This window comes from Tympanuchus pallidicinctus, unplaced genomic scaffold (genome assembly GCF_026119805.1).
Source record: "Tympanuchus pallidicinctus isolate F22 unplaced genomic scaffold, pur_lepc_1.0 scaffold9, whole genome shotgun sequence".
NCBI lineage: Eukaryota > Metazoa > Chordata > Aves > Galliformes > Phasianidae > Tympanuchus > Tympanuchus pallidicinctus.
The window spans coordinates 3,005,886-3,019,065 of NW_026294813.1; the positions used below are offsets into that span (position 1 = coordinate 3,005,886).

At 39.6% G+C, this 13,180-nt stretch overlaps 1 protein-coding gene across 10 annotated transcripts in view; it reads right to left on the reverse strand.

Moving 5' to 3' along the window:
• Positions 1–13,180, reverse strand: part of ERBIN (erbb2 interacting protein) — a 110,948-nt gene that overhangs the window by 58,894 nt on the left and 38,874 nt on the right. For 9 of the 10 annotated variants that reach the window (XM_052670012.1, XM_052670014.1, XM_052670009.1 and 6 more), the window contains one exon: positions 2,732–2,788. The gene's annotated coding sequence lies outside the window, so the exon portion shown is untranslated. Of the gene's footprint in view, positions 1–2,731; positions 2,789–5,410; positions 5,430–13,180 lie in introns of those variants that run through there. The other variant, XM_052670015.1, reaches the window with a different exon arrangement.

The window sequence follows — 13,180 nt, forward strand, 5'->3', positions numbered from 1 at the left end:
TTACAACAAAGGGTCTTTTGGAACCATTTCACTATTTTTATGTGAAGCTCCTGATATGCAAACAATGTTCAGCTGCACTCATGGCTGCAAGTCCCCACAAAGGCAGGAGACAAAAAAAATCACACTGTACTTGCTCACATACAGCATTCATAGCAAATGAAATAAAAGGCATTAGTCATGAAGCAACAATGGTGAATGGTAACAACAGAGGGAGGGAGGAAGATATTAGTAAATGCAGTACAATTATAATCATTCATTAAGTGCAAACATGTGAAAGATACTTTTTTCTTGAGGGGTAAAAGGGGCAAAAACCATTTTTGTGATGACTAAAACAAACCTGAGGAATTACTGTGACAAGTAAACCAATGAAAGCATATAAGAGGAAATGCTTGGAATATTTATTTCAGTTAATTTATTTATCTGCTATTAAAAAAAAAGAAATTAGTAATATAACAAAGCACTTGGTCTTTTTATACCAAAAGCTTAGCAATGACAAGAACAGATCAACTTTGTAAAAATAGAACAAAATTGTTTTACATTAAGAAAAAAAACCTTTGGCAAGATTTTAATTTAAGCACAGAATTTAACTGTGTAATGTTTAGTATTATATCTCTAGGCTGTGGCATCACTAAAGCACAGGTACACAAGAGTACAGATGTGTAAATTTAAGGCAAGATGCATCACAGAAATGCCCTATTTAAAAAAGAAAAAAAAGTAAAATTATAAGGTAAGTTTACAGTAGAATAAAATGTATTTATAAAGAATAAAATGTATAAAATACATTGAAGAATAAAGAATAAAATGTAGTTGGGTGTTCTAATAATTGTAATTTTGACTCTATATTAACGCTACAGATTAAGCAAGTAAATCGAATGCATTCTGCATTTGTTCTGTTAGATTGTTCACGTTTGAAAAACCCATCCAATTCAGAGTCCCTCCAGTTGTCACTATACAATTGCATTCCATTTAGTAGTAACTTCTCACTTGTTTTGCTCTTTTCCTAAGCCAGTCCTAGAAACTAATTTCCATTTTACCAGCCAAACTATCCAAGTAAATTTGTCATCTGAAGAATAGTCTCTAGTCATATATCACTAACAATATTGCTGAGATTAGCAATAGATCTAAGCTTCGTTGCTGACATTTGACTACATTGTATATTCTTTGGGTAACAATTTGTAGTTTTATTAAGAGAACATTAGGAGGAATAAACTACTCTATTATTAAGTACTACATTAAATAACTCAATTTTTTTCCATTGTCAATGTGGAAAAGGCCCACAGAAACAAAAAGGACAAATTCCTAACTTTCTATACAAAGAAAACAATGAAAATTAAACACACAGTGCAGCTAGACTAAGACTTGGTAAACCTGCTGGAAGAGGTATAAAACCTTATTGAACTGCTTATGCTTCTGGTTTAGTCCTTTGAGGGATTACATCTGGATCTATGGTACTAGTAAATGCTGTGTATCACATACTGTCAACAAATATTCAATCAGAGAGGAAGAGATGCTGTGTTAAGTCCTCCAGTTATAACAATCAAAAGAGATGAACCAGCATATGGGAAGAAAAAGAAGAGGCGCTGCAAGTCATTTGCCTATAGAAAGCAACCAGTCCTTACAGAGTGGTAACAGAGCTGAGGCAGCACAACAACAACAGTTTCTTAGTTCAATAGAAAATGCTAATGTACACAAGGCCCACTGAACTGTAAACAACACAGAAAACAAGAAAAAAGAGCTTGTACATATGCTTCTATCTCCTTAAGCTGTAGCAATACCAGATAAAATGCTCAGATGATTCTGTATGTTTTAAAACAGATATTTTATAATAAATCTCATAATTACAGTCACTGATGAGTCAATATTTATTAGCACGTGCACAATATTAATAGCACTATTAACAAAATCAGAGCAGATGGACGCTGTGTGTGTGGTGTGGGGGCAGAAAGGGGGTCGGCAGGGGGAGAGGTGAGGTGTTTGGTTAGTTTGGTTTGCTGGAGTGGGTGGGAAAGCACTACTCAAATTCAAACAGAAGTTCTAGAGATGAATGATTCTCCTGGATATTCTTCTCAATTCATGAGGAATATTTCTATCTAGCAACTCTTACCTTACAACAATCAACTTAGTATCATCTACACTGGCATCATTGAAAAAAGCTGAATACAAATATGTGTTTCTTTTCCAAAGCTTTGAAAACAAAAATGAACTCTAGCTTAACTTTGATACTCTAAAGTATGATCTTTAGCTAAAGAATGTTAATATACCAAGAAGCGAGAAATGATATGACTTAATGTCCTCCTGTGCAAACTATTAAAATGGATGGTAAGAGGCCCAACAAGTATTCAACAAGTTTTCAAGCATCTTTAACTTTTTTTTCTTTTTAATGCTCAGGTTTCTTAAGAACTAAATACATTTATTTTAAAAAGCAGTTTAAAAATTATTTTAAAATGCTAAAACTCCACAAATGAAAATATTTAATAATTAACATTTGTCTTCAAAACAGAAAATTATTATCCTGCAACTTAGTTTCATGTTTTCCCTTTTATATTCACGCATAACTACATGTAATATACTCCTCAACTGATAGTTGCAACAAAAAAGCTTCAGAACAACATGAGCATTCATGCAATAAAATTTGAGCACTCTGGAGATGATTACTGATGGCATACGAAAAAGAAAAGAATCAATGTGTAAACATTCTATTACGTAAAGGAAACAGAAATACAGTACTTACCACTGTGTTACTTCCTTCTCCCTGCTGCTTCTTCCCTGAGCTTTCAAAGCCAACATTCTGTTCAAAACAAAGGTAGGAAAATTTTAGTCACACCTATCCATACTAGATAAGAGCAAACTGATACTTCATTGCATTGGGTGTTTATTTTGCTTTCCGCATTGTTTGCTTAAAAAAAAAAAAAAAAGTACCTGTGTGAATTTTAATTTAGAGACTATTATAGCATTACTGCAGTAGTTCAGAATCTTCTGTACTATTAATAGTTTTTGAAAGATTCACCAAAAATACATACAAACTTTTAGGGGGTACTACTTTCTTTAAAGAGAAAATTACTGTCTGCCTTCCTACTTCAATTCTGACTTCATAGCATTGTGTCTATAAACCTGTTTCATTTCTACTTCACATCTAATAGCTATACTTAATAAGTCCCTAACACTAGACATTTCTTGCACGTTTCTCAAGAAAGTTAAGAAAAAAATACATCAGAAATCAATGGAACATGACAAATCTGTGCTTTTCCCATAATATTAACTTTATGGGTTTTTTGTTTTTTAAACAAAGTTGCCAGTTAAGTCATAGCAGACTACTAATGCTACATTCACCAATGTAGAACAAAAGGAAAGATAAAGAAAAACACTCAGTACATCGAAAATTGTTGGCTGGACCTATGCAAACTGTAATCTTGGCCTACAAAAGTATAGAAGTAGAATATATCTTCACAGGGATTAAGTATCCGCATGAACAGATTCTAATTGAATATAAAATCATGTACAGCAACTAAGGAGCTGAGTCATGGTAGAAGACAATCTCTCAAAGTACCTAGAAAAAACTAAAATAGTGGGGAACAAATAGTGGGGAGCAATTATTTTCATTCAAAGGATTTACCCATAAATGTAATTGCAGTTTATTTAATTCCAGTAAAAAGCAGAATCAGACTATCAAGAAAGGTATCATAACTGTGTCCACAAAAATTCTGAAGAGGGATTTAAAATCAAAATTGTTATAGGAGAAATGAAAGCTAGTTTGTTTGGAGTAAGAAGCAAGCAGCAGTACTACCACAGAACAATTAATTTGTTAGGAAGCCAGGAACAACACAACAGGATTGTGCTGTGATCAGCTTTTGCATGTTACTGGCCCTGCTCTTCCCTCAGCAGTCACTTGTGCCATATAGTACATTCAAACCAACCACATTCCAATGCATTGTACTGGATAAACATATTCATTTATTTTCAGCAGAACAACAATGAGGGTATGCAAACAAGGGATAAAAGCAATTGAGGTAAAATATTAAAGCCTCAATTGAGTTTCCTGATGAAAAAAAAAATAAAATAAAATCAATCGGTTTAGCCAGCATCAGAAATACTTAGCAGCAGCATTCAAAACAACTAAAAAGATGAATGAAGACAGTGAGGATCAAAACATATTCAGAAATCTGGGATGCCTGTGTCAAACTGCCACATCTGTGTGATTCTCTCCCATCTCATGACTCTATGCTCCTTCTGAAAAGCTATTTCATTTGTAGAAAACTTATTTCGAGGCACTGTACACAAACCTTCCAAATGATAGAACTGTAGGTTTGCAATAGCTCTGCTAAGATAAACAGAATTAATCCAAAGAAAACTGTAGCACAAGGCTGGATCTGAAAATAAGAATGTCAGGTGACTATGCTGCTGAAAACAAAAAGGCAGAAGGTCAAGGCATGGCAGGCAGAGCATTCAGATTAGAAAAACTAAAGGAATTAGTTAGCTGCATAATAATTGCAAAAACAATAAACAAAAGGGATTACTCTTGCATCATTTCCTGACACCTGTTGGGTTGCCTCTGTTGAAATGCCTAGAAGAATAAATTCCAGTGGTAGGGAACCATTAGCAAACCATAAAATGCTTGCAGACTTCAAAACCAAACACAAGGAACTGATCAGATTCCAATTCCTCAGAGAAAATAATACAGGAATTGGTATGTGTGTGCATGCCATAAAGATTAAGGAACTATGTACAGAACAACACACAACAGTTACAGAATTAGACAAGAAACACTGAGATCATCACAACTGACATTACTTTAATAGCACTTGAAACTGACACTAAATCAGATAAATTCAAGTCTATAGCAGAAGAGAATACTACTCAGCCAAGAGTACAGAGTGACTACAGTTTTAAGTGCTGGTGATTCTCAAAAGTAGGAATACTCTAGGCTTCCATGCAATCACGCTGATATGTCCAGTTCATTGAAAAGCAGAATGAAAAGCACAATGAAAAGAGGCCAAGGCATTCTGCTGAACCCAGGGTAACTATGCACCATGATCTCAACTAGCTTAGAAAGTCACCTTCCTACCTACCTGAAGTAACAGGTGCTTTAGATGTATAGTGATAAATTAAAATATGTAATAAAAGCACCTAGGAAAGTTTTATTTAAACATTCTAGAGCACATGGTATAATCCACAACATATTGTGCCTCTGTATTCTGCCAGACTCCACCAAAAAAGGTGCTATGTAAGAGTCCTTGCACTCCATTTTCCGAGCACTAGGAGAGAAGTTGGGCAAACTGCTATGTACTCATTGTTTTTCTACCCTCCCTTGTGTATAACTCTACCTTTGTTAGAAGATGCTTGCTAATCAACTGCTGGTGTGCTGCAATGCAGTGGTTCTCTCCACCACACTGCATCCTGTTCACATACATACCTCAGTTCCAGCTTGTCGCTGGTTTTAGGCCAGTGAGGTCTGCAGTTGTGTTAGTACACTTCTTTCTTTCTGCAATTTTAACACAAATACATTTCACCTCAAATTCTCTGAGTAGCTTATTGGAAGATTTTGGAGAGTTACTGATGGACCCAGAACACTAGTGGCAAGTTTGCATATAAAAGATGAGGAAATAGGATTATACTTTAGAATTAGCTGAATGGTAACAAATAACTCCCAAGCTGTTTTTCCTTTCACTAGCTTGTTGAAAGGAAATGGGAGAAGAGAGAGCCACAACATTCATGCCCTTCATCTAAGGTAGGACTGAAAGAAGTATTTTGAAAACTACTTTTTTCAGAGACATTTCAGGCAGCCTCCAGCCTATGATAATAATCATCTTCCATTTAAAACAATAAAAACAGTAAAACCAGAATTTATTTCAGTAATTCCAGGAAGAGCATTGTAGAGGTAGGATTATCCATGCTCATCCTTTAAACATCCATTCGTGTTCAACGACAAAGATAGTATGTTCAGCTAAAAAGACTTCAGATTTAGCAAGATTATCCATCACACAGACAAGCTGAACAGAAATGAACTGCAACATTAAAATTCTTCTTCTAAAACAGGAACAATTTTAGGGCAATGAGATTAGTTATACTGTCTTCCTTTGAACAAGGGAAATGAGAGATTCCAAAGGAGACTAAAGAAGTGCAACTCCATGCACAGTTAATACCACTGTTCCCAGTGAAATAGGTTTTGTCTGCACAAAGGTATCAATTATCATGTAATTGGGGGGTTGGGGAGGGAAGCCTCATAAATTCCATGTAAGCTTCCATATACCTGTTACAATAAGTTCAGAAAAAAAAAAACCCACCACATTTATAGATAATTTCTAAGACTTAACTGTATTACAATTAGAAGTACCACAGAAGGATAAGCTCTGATGATTTACAGACTGTGCTTGATCAGTTTTAAACCAGCAAATAATTTTCAGTAATTTTCAGCAAGTACTGGGAGAGTATATGTGGAACAAAGACAATTATTTCACATATGACTGTAATAAAGGGATTGTACTGTCAGTGGTTAATGGCAAGATTCTAACTCAATCATAGCCTTCTAGACTGATTGAAAATATGTGCCTTACAAGTGAGCTAGATTTGACAAAAAAATGTCATATGGTTAGGTAAGATAGATGTGGCTAGAAAAATATTTGTGTCTACAAAGTGTACCCTTTGAAATCAAACAGATATTTCACATTTAGAGTAGATAGTTGTTTGATCATTTCAAATGTCTATACTTAAGGAACAGGGAAAGGCAGGCCAGGGAGACACAAAGTGTTCAGAGATCATTCTCAAGAAAAGCCTAACATGTTTTTCCTGAAAGCAAGTATTGCTGTTGTCAGTTTCCTTACCACTTCTCATTACTTCAGTGTTTGAATCAAAGCTACGAATTTATAGCAAAGCAAAGAAACTACCTTGCTGTGTGGGTTGCCTGATTGACAAAACCTGACCAACTCCAAAAGCTGTGCTATCTTTCAACTTCTCTTGGGTGGAGAATTCTATGATGTTAACTATAATACACTGTCTTAAGAGGCAAGAGACTGAACTATTTACAGACTTGTAACCTCCTAGTACTAACAGCATGACAGCTACTGACAGCCAGAATCCTTCAACACAGGGAAGTGACAGCTCATGGTACATTCTCAGCAAGTACACAAAGACTCACATTTGCTTCCAGACTGCCCCAAAATAACCTGTATTTGGCAATACCATTTTGGTGTTCTGCTGGGGACATACTTCTGGAAGTATGCTGCCAAGGGGTATGGGTATGTTTATCAGCAGCAATGGCAAGGAACTGTCATAGGTCCATGACTGGCCAAATCTCTGCATGAGTTGCATTTTAATACTAGAGTTTGTTTTGCCAGAACATATACAGTTTTTATATGGCATATTTTTAACTATCTTAAAACTGAATGAAATGCCTAACACTCAGTATAATGCAATGTTCTTTATTACCTAAAATAACAAAACAGCACTTTTGGAAAAAACAGCTATGGAAACACACTCACACTTGGAAGTATGCAAACAAATTAACTGTTCTGTCTTCTTGTTCGTTGTTTTCTCTTAGGAATCTCATCAACAAATATGAGCTCCACAAACTGATCCAAGACATAAAAGAAAACTAGAAATTTGACCTCAGCTTAAAGGAAACAACCAAAGAACTTCACTGTTTTCATGTTATCCATCTTACATCTGTGGACACAGATGCAAAAACCCTCATTGTGCAAGTTATCTGTTGGTACATGGATTTTGCAGCAAAACAAAAATACTTACGACTTTCCAAGGGTTCAAAATCGCCCTTTATAGTGCAAATAATGCCAAAATAACCAGTGTAGTGGAGTTTAATCTCAGCCATGAGAAACTGCTATAATGCACATGCAACAGATCACAGAATCACAGAATTGCAAGGTTGGAAACGACCTTCAAGATCATCTAGTTCAACCACCCTCCCATTCCTATTAGTACCACAAGCACTAACCCATATCTCGTAGCTCCTCATCCAGACTCCTTTTGAACACTGCCAGGGATGGCGCCTCCACCACCTCCCTGGGCAGCCATTCCAGTGCCTGACCACTCTCTGAGAGAAAAAGTTTCTCCTAATGTCCAACCTAAACCTCCTCTGGTACAACTCCTGGCCGTTTCCTCAGGCCCTACTATTAGCCTGGGAGAAGAGGCCAGACCCTTTTACACCACAACCTCCCTTCAGGAAATTGTACAGTACAATGAGGTCTCCCCTGAGCCTCCTCTTCTCCAGACTGAACAATCCCAGCTCCCTCAGCCGCTCCTCATAAGACTTGTGCTCCAGACCCCTCACCAATTCCGCTGCCCTTAACTGGACACACTCCAGGGCCTCAATGTCTTTCTTGTAGTGAGGGGCCCAAAACTGGACACAGTACTCAAGGTGCGGCCTCACCAGAGCTGAGTACAGGGGGATGATCACCTCGCTGCTCCTGCTGGCCACACCATTTCTAATGCAGGCCAGGATGCTGTTGGCCTTCTTGGCCACCTGGCCACACTGCTGGCTCATGTTCAGCCGAGCATCAACCAACACCCCCAGGTCCCTTTCCTCTTCACAGTTATCCAGCCACTCATCCCCAAGCTTATAGCGCTGCATGGGGTTATTGTGGCCAAAGTGCAGGACCTGGCACTTGGCCTTGTTAAACTTCATCCCATTCACCTCGGCCCAGCGATCCAGCTTATCTAGATCCCTCTGCAGGGCCTCCCTGCCCTCAGGCACATCAACACCACCTCCCAGTTTGGTGTCATCTGCTAACTTACTCAGGGTATACTCAATCCCTTCATCTAAGTCGTCAATGAAGATATTAAACAGGTTGGGCCCCAGCACCGACCCCTGGGGGACACCACTTGTAACAGGTCTCCAGCTAGACTTCACTCCATTGACCACCTCCCATTGAGCATGGCCCTCCAGCCAGCTCCTTATCCAACGGAGGGTAAAACTGTCCAAGCCATGGGCAGCCAGTTTCCGCAGAAGGATACTGTGAGAGACCATGTCAAAGGCTTTGCTGAAGTCTAGGTAGACTACATCAACAGCCTTTACCTCATCTACCAGTCTGGTCACCCAGCTGTAGAAAGAGATGAGGTTGGTCACAACCTGCCTTTCAAACCCATGCTGGCTGGGCCTGATCCCATGGACGTCACGCACGAGCCGTGTGATCTCTCCCAGGAGGATTTGTTCCATGACCTTCCCTGGCACTGATGTCAGGCCTGTACTTTCCTGGGTCCTCCTTATGGCCCTTCTTGCAGATGGGAGTCACATCAGCAAGCCTCCAAACCTCTGGAATCTCTCCAGTCAACCAGGAGAACTGGTAGATAGCTGAGAGCGGCTTAGCAATCACCCCCGCCAACTCTCTCAGCACCCTAGGATGAAGCCCATCCGGTCCCATGGACTTGTGACTGTCCAGATGGAGGAGGAGCTCTCTAACTGCCTCCACCTCAATCTCTGGGGAGACATTCTGCATATCAGCCCAGATATCCATATCAGGGCACAAAATGCCCTGAAGATAACTGCTCTGACTATTAAAGGCTGATCTAAAGAAGGCATTGAGGACCTTCTCCTTGTCATCTGTGGCCACATTCCCCGCAGCATCAATTAAAAGATAGATATTATCCTTGGTTTTTCTCTTGCCATTGATATATTTGTAAAAGGATTTCTTATTCTCCTTTACTGCAGTGGCCAATCTAAGTTCAAGATGGGAAGATATGAAGAGGCTCTCAACTATTAGAACTGCAAGGAATCTTTATGCATCTAGATGCCCGTTTCTCAAAAGCTTAAGTCTCACAAACATGCAGAGGTGATAGCCGAGCCGCTTTCCATCATCTGTCAGCACTCCTTGTTGACTGGTGAGGTCCCAGAAGACTGGAGGCTTGTCAACGTGACTCCCATTTACAAGAAAGGTCGTAAGGAGGATCTGGGGAACTACAGGCTTGTTAGCCTGACCTCAGTGCCAGGGAAGGTTATGGAGCAGATTGTCTTGAGGGAGATCATGTGGCATGTGCGGGATGAGCGGGGGATCAGGCCTAGCCAGCATGGGTTCACAACGGGCAGGTCCTGTTTGACCAACCTGATCTCCTTCTATGATCTAGTGACCCATCTGGTGGATGAGGGAAAGGCTGTTGATGTGGTCTACCTAGACTTCAGCAAAGCCTTTGACACTGTCTCCCACAGCATTCTCCTGCAGAAGCTGGCAGCCAGAGGCTTGGATGGGTACACTCTTGGCTGGGTAAGGAGCTGGCTGGAGGGCCGGGCACAGAGAGTGGTGGTAAATGGAGTCAAATCCAGCTGGCGACCGGTTGTGAGTGGTGTTCCCCAGGGGTCGGTGCTGGGGCCTGTCCTCTTCAATATCTTTATTGATGACCTCGATGAGGGCATCGAGTGCACCCTCAGTAAATTCGCAGATGACACCAAATTGGCTGGAAGTGTGGATCTGCCTGGGGGTAGCGAGGCCCTACAGAGGGATCTGGACAGGCTGGAGAGCTGGGCTCAAGCCAATGGATGAGTTTCAACAAAGCCAAATGCCGGGTCCTGCACTTCGGCCACAACAACCCCAGGCGATGCTACAGGCTTGGGGCAGAGTGGCTGGAGGACTGCGTAGAGGAAATGGACCTGGGGGTATTGATTGATGCTCGGCTGAACGTGAGCCAACAGTGTGCCCAGGTGGCCAAGAAGGCCAATGGCATCCTGGCTTGCATCAGAAACAGTGTTGCAAGCAGGAGCAGAGAGGTGATTGTTCCCCTATATTCAGCACTGGTGAGGCCGCTGTGTCCAGTTTTGCACCCCTCACTGCAAGGAAGACACTGAGGCCCTGGAACGTCTTCAAAGGAGAGTGACAAAGCTGGTGAGGGGTCTGGAACACAGGCCATATGAGGAGAGGCTGAAGGAGCTGGGAATGTTCAGCCTGGAGAAGAGGAGGCTCAGGGGAGACTTCATTGCTCTCTATAACTTCCTGAAGGGAGGTTGTAGTGAGCTGGGGGTCGGCCTCTTCTCTCGTGTCATTAGTGATAGGAGCAGAGGGAATGGCTTCAAGCTACGGCAGGGGAGATTCAGGCTGGACATGAGGAAGTATTACTTCTCAGAAAGGGTGGTCAGGCACTGGAATGGATGCCCAGGGAGGTGGTGGAGTCACCGACCCTGGGGGTGTTCAAGGAAAGGCTGGATGTTGTGTTGAGGGACATGGTTTAGTGGGAGCTATTGGGAATAGATGAACGGTTGGACTGGATGATCTTTTAGGTCTTTTCCAACCTTGGTGATTCTATGATTCTATGAAAAATTCCTAAAGAAAAAAAAATGCAATATTTTCATTAGGCATAAATAATTGTATATACAACACTAACAGAAGGTCAAGCTGTTGCAGACAGGTATTCTATACTCCCTCAAGTAGTTTAAATTGAAAAATAATGGAAGCTGGAAGAGCTCTCTCCAGGTCATGCAGTTCAGCCCATGAACAGTAAACACATCAGGCCCAATTTCAACATTAGACATAGTGTCAAAGTCAAAAGTCACTCCTGAGCTAAGGTCCACGTTAACGTGTACAGTAGGAAGGTCAGCTGACTTACCTGCTAACATTTCCAGTAGAAAAAAATAAGACCTGTTTTTTTTGTTTCTTTTTTTTTTTTTTTTTTTACAAACAGTGGAGATATATAGCAAAATTATTTAGTTGATATAATTCCTATCCAGGATATCTTTTCCAGTCTTTTCCAATTCTTACTAAAGCAGGTAAATAATCATGTATTCAATCCTTCCTGAATTCACAATAGACACCATTTCATCTCTCAGCAATTCCAGCATCCTTTCCTTCAATTAAATAAAAATAAAAGGAATATTTTTTTATAGAACCACGCTCTATCAATGAACATAAATGAAATCAGACAAATCTCTATTTAATTGGAGATGGTTACTAGTTTATAGTAAATGACCAGTAAGTTCACCAAAGAAGAGCTAGTGTTCACAGACTTGTGAATTATTACTTCCTATAAGTCCAAATTTCTTTGCAGCAAATCTGAGGAGGATTATTTTTTAATATAATGCTTTACTAATATTTACTTTTTTGTTTGTTTGTTTACTGTAGTGCTGTTGCATTAGCTCAAATAGTAAGAGCCTATGACAGAAAAAGTAGAAAGTAAAGACATTATGCTGTGAGTTTTAGATTCAAAACTTAATTTCTAGGACTTTTGGCAAGGCTTTAAACCAAAGCATCTAAATACAAAACTAACATGTTTACTGATCTATTTTTACATCCATTTGTTTTCTGTCTCTGCAGTATATGCTGTAGTAGTATCTGAACATAAAAACACACAAAAAAAAAAAAACCCACCAAGAAACACATCATGCATAACAGAAAGAAAACCTGCTATAGCCATCAATCAGGTCGACCAAAGGACTGGTTACTTTGGCCTCACAGATCATGATTACAAACCAGCAGGTCTGTCAACAGCTACAGCTGATTTCCTTCAACCATCAGAATTCTGTACAAAGCCATGGCTCTGAAGTGACATTTATGCTAGCTCACTGGCATCAAATGAGTACCCGCATGCTACATCAAGGTCTTCTTAAGCCTGAGATAGCTTTACTACCAGTGGCAATACAAATCATCCAGTTTGACTCAACATAGGAATTAAAAAGCAGAATAAAACTTAAAAAAAAAAAAAATCAAACACAAAAATAGAATTCCTTGTAGATTATGATAATTCTTACACCCAAGCTTCAGCTGTCTGAAGTATTGCCACTGCTGCTATAGATCTGCCAATTACTTTAGAGGAATGGACATACCTACTTCACATCAGGAAGCCAATTAGCACCACAAACAATTTGGCAAGAGCATTAGCATAAAAAGACTGGTTGCAAATCTATGAGAAAACTACTTAGATCTGATGCTCTCACCCTTTGTGTCTGTGAGCCCCCTTCTTTTTACTTTCTCCTCTCCTTTCTCCATTTTTAAAAATTTCTCCATCAGCACATGTATCCTAGACAGACAGTGATAGCTACAGATGGTCAGGGTTTCTGAGGCCTACTTGCTAGCCACAGCAAACATGTTCATACCTTTGCCTCCTTTCACAGCAGCCCAAGAGATTGATGATGGGAAAGAAGGGGAAAGCAAAATATTTGGTAAACAAATGACTAAAAGAATAGGAATACTCAAAGAGAATGAATATAATTATTTAACCAGAAGTAAGATTTGTAACTGAAAATGTGAAT